The sequence below is a fragment of the Thunnus maccoyii genome, chromosome 22, assembly GCF_910596095.1.
Source record: "Thunnus maccoyii chromosome 22, fThuMac1.1, whole genome shotgun sequence".
In the NCBI taxonomy this organism is placed as follows: Eukaryota; Metazoa; Chordata; class Actinopteri; order Scombriformes; family Scombridae; genus Thunnus; species Thunnus maccoyii.
In genome coordinates this window covers 333,685-337,351 of record NC_056554.1, presented here as the reverse complement: position 1 = coordinate 337,351, position 3,667 = coordinate 333,685, and the positions used below count along the sequence as shown (strand labels likewise).

The 3,667-nt window shown below is 41.1% G+C and overlaps 2 non-coding genes across 2 annotated transcripts; one reads left to right on the top strand and one right to left on the bottom strand.

Annotated features, from left to right (window-relative positions):
• Positions 1–384: 384 nt before the first annotated feature.
• Positions 385–458, top strand: trnat-agu. The gene has a single exon. It is a non-coding gene; the product is annotated as a tRNA-Thr (tRNA).
• Positions 459–2,182: 1,724 nt separating this feature from the next.
• On the bottom strand, positions 2,183–2,264 carry trnas-uga. The gene has a single exon. It is a non-coding gene; the product is annotated as a tRNA-Ser (tRNA).
• Between the last annotated feature and the right edge of the window lie 1,403 nt (positions 2,265–3,667).

The window sequence follows — 3,667 nt, the reverse complement described above, 5'->3', positions numbered from 1 at the left end:
TATTATTATTACTATTATTATTACTATTGTTGTTGTTGTTATCTGTCTATCGTTAGTTTGTGTAGTGAAGCTAATTGTATAACTATGCTGTATTACTACGATAAATGTCAAAACTCGTTTCCAGAGTTTATTTATGAATGCTGCTTATTGACTGTAACGTCATGTTAGCGCCACTCAGTGGTACCAGAAAGTATCTACAGAACATCCTTTGTGGGGTGTTCAAAGCCAAATCCGATATATTCAGTGTCAGTTTGGTGTGATTTGAAACTCTGGTTTTCGAAATTAGTTAATACGAATAAATTTAAAAATCTATTCCAGAAGATGTTATTAATTCTGCACATATCACTAGTATATAAATGATTATGTTGGTGTGTTACATCACATGGCGCCGTGGCTTAGTTGGTTAAAGCGCCTGTCTAGTAAACAGGAGATCCTGGGTTCGAATCCCAGCGGTGCCTTTTGTAGTTGTGTGCCATTTAACTTTTACAGTGACTTAAGTGTAACAATGTCACGTTACAATGGACAAGAGTCTTTTGGAGAAACGCAACCTGACGTCACTGCGGCTGAAGGCTGCGGTGGCCAATCACAGCCGGAGATCAGACTGCTCAGAGTTGTGAACTCTACCATCAGGGAGTACAAATACGTTACTAGGACGAGGGGAGGACATTTCTCTTCGTGTGATAACGTTAAAAGTTAAGTTATACTTTTCTGTCGGCTTCCCGACTCATTTTAAAAAAGAGGAGAGAGAGAGGGAGAGAGAGAGAGAGAGAGAGAGAGAGAGAGAGAGAGAGAGAGAGAGAGAGAGAGAGAGAGAGCGCAGCTATGGTCGAGCGAGCTAGAGAGTGAATGAAGAGAGGGAACGCTGTTAGTTAGAGAGCTGGTGAATCAGCTCAATAAAACGTTATTTTCTGATTGTTTCAGAGCGGTTACTTCTAGAGCACAAATAAACACGCCCACAACCCCACACACCTCCGCTCGACCCTGCGGCTGAACGCAGCCCCGCCTGATTTGATCTGAATAGGCCTTACACCAGGGACACACAGCCTACCTCCACCTGAGCGGTGCATGTGTGTTACTGACCTGCTGCGGTTCGCACGCTGCTGCGGCGCAGCGACTGCCAGCTTTATCTTTATCTACATAGAGTTTGACTTTGATAATAGCCATCAATAGAATGTTTCATATCATTTCATTATAAATTTAATTTATATTTAGTTTAGAAAGTAAAATGTTAAGATACGTGTGCTCAATTGTGAAAAATAAATAAAAATATGTAAGGTGAAAGCGGCTTTCTTTCTGACAGGCATGGTGGGGTCTGGTTGGGGATACTTCTGTCAGCCACATACACTCCTCACAAAGGACGGGGTTTTTTTATTGATTACACGGATTATTCCGCCAGTTAAACCCCCGCTGTCACCGCTCCAAGTGAAGAGTATCCCTCCAGATGACACCAAATTCCCCAAACGAGCCAAACACACTCACACAAACACACCTCATTACTTTCAGGAGGGAAACTGACAACAAATAAGAAAAGTAACAACACCAAATCTCCGCCTGGAAGCAGGTGAAACAACAGGCAGGAGCCCCGGTTTGAATATCACAGAAAGTGAAAAGAAGCTCCGTGTGTCACCGACTGTCCGTGCTGGAGTTCCCCGCCAGAGGAGTTCTCTGCCCCGGCGTGCACCACGCAGGCTGACACGCAGTACTGATACGTCATGTCTGTGACATATTCTACAGATATAGACATTGAAACTATAGTGAAAGGTGTAATGTTTCTGGTATGATATCAATATGACTGTCGAAAGATCATTCCCTCTGTCTATTTTTGTTAAGAATAATAAAATAAAAATAGGCGGGACCCCGAATCTTTGTTGCCATGCAGCAGCCGTGGCTTGGCTGTGTGGCTGCTGTAACCTTCAACGTGGGCGCCGAAACGAAATGGAAGAGGTTTCGCGACGCACACGCACTGCTCACGTAAACTGTGTGTCGCAGGCGTTATCCAGGACACTTCTATAAAGCACAACGCTTTTAATGTTTCATAGAATAACAGAATTAGCTTTACAAGGGTAAATCTCACATTACGTACCATGTTTATTTCGATAGTTCCTACAAAGGTTGTCACTATCGTTTGAGATCGCCGTTGTGTTTCACCAATTACAACACCCCACAAATTAAAATGTCAAAACGCTGCGAGCAGGGTTCGAACCTGCGCGGGAAGATCCCATTGGATTTCAAGTCCAACGCCTTAACCACTCGGCCATCGCAGCTACTGTAATCTAACAGAAGCACATTGCCCACTTGAAATTACAATAAATGGTATAGCAATTGGCTTATATTTTTGTATTTACATTTAAAAAGATTATGACACGAACGTTATTGAATCACGTTTTGCAGTTACGGCAAGAGTTAGGGCGCTTCTCAATACCAAGTACGCCAAGTTTGGACTCGCGGACTTGGGAGTTGGGACTTGGCAAGTTCGACTCGGGAGTAAAAACTCTCAAGGACGGTAGGACGCAGTATAGTCATTCTGCTATTGGAACAGCAGTGTACTTGATTACATGACGTCACCATCTCGGTTCGTCTTGGCAATAGGCGTACGTGTCTACGCCAGTTATCTTCAATGTCATGTACATTTACAATAAAACGAATTACGATATAAAACACAACCCTGCCTCTTTTCGTTTTCATTAAAAAAATATGAATATGTGTATAATTTATGTTACAAGATCTGTAGCCTACATGTAAAAAGCCAGTGGAAAAAGTTTGTGGGAGTTGTTGGTGGTGAATCAACGAACAGAGAGAAAGTAGAAAGTGAGAGAAAGTAGACTTCGGACATGGGAAAATTTGAAAGATCGTATTGAAATGGATCAGATGCAGCTGTACGCTCTACAAAGAGGCTGCCCAACTGAGGAGGCGAATCTGACAGAGGAGAGCCAGGATGTGGTGGAGGATGGAGAGGAAACGTGCCATTTAAGCATGTCTCTATAACTTTGTACATCTGTCTAATCATTATGCTTTGCTGTTAACCAGTCTACTCATTTCTATGTAGACTTGACAGTTCACCTGGTACGCCTACATAAAAACTAATGTAATTTAATATTGTCTCAAGTCTTCATTAGATAGGTGTCGGTTTATTTTTTTGTCAGCTGTAGTTTGTGGTGCTGTTGAACTGTACAGGGTTATATTGGGGTATTTTTAATATTTAGTCTATTCTCATTCATATAAATGGGATGGACAAACAACTCCCAAAAACATTATATAAAAAACTTATTTACTTCACTTAAGTTAACATTTATTGCAGGGCTGTTTTATTAGACTACATTAGCTTTATCTGGGCCTACTTAATAAACTAGTAAATACAGGGGAGGTTTGATACATTTAATACTTTAATATTGAAATGGATTAGCCTACATTCCACATACATACCTTGTTTTTTTATCTTTTTGGTACTCAAACATCAAGATCAATACTCAGTCTGACAGGCCTGGTATAGTTAGGTGCATAAACATCGCTATAAATCAATGCAAGTACATATACCTCATCTGTGTCACATATATTATTAGTCATTAACCAGGACAGACTTCAACACAAACAGGACTTTTCATGTCTATGATACAGTAATTATGTAGGCTACAGTAACTTTTTGACTCAGAACCTGGGAAAACAGGTG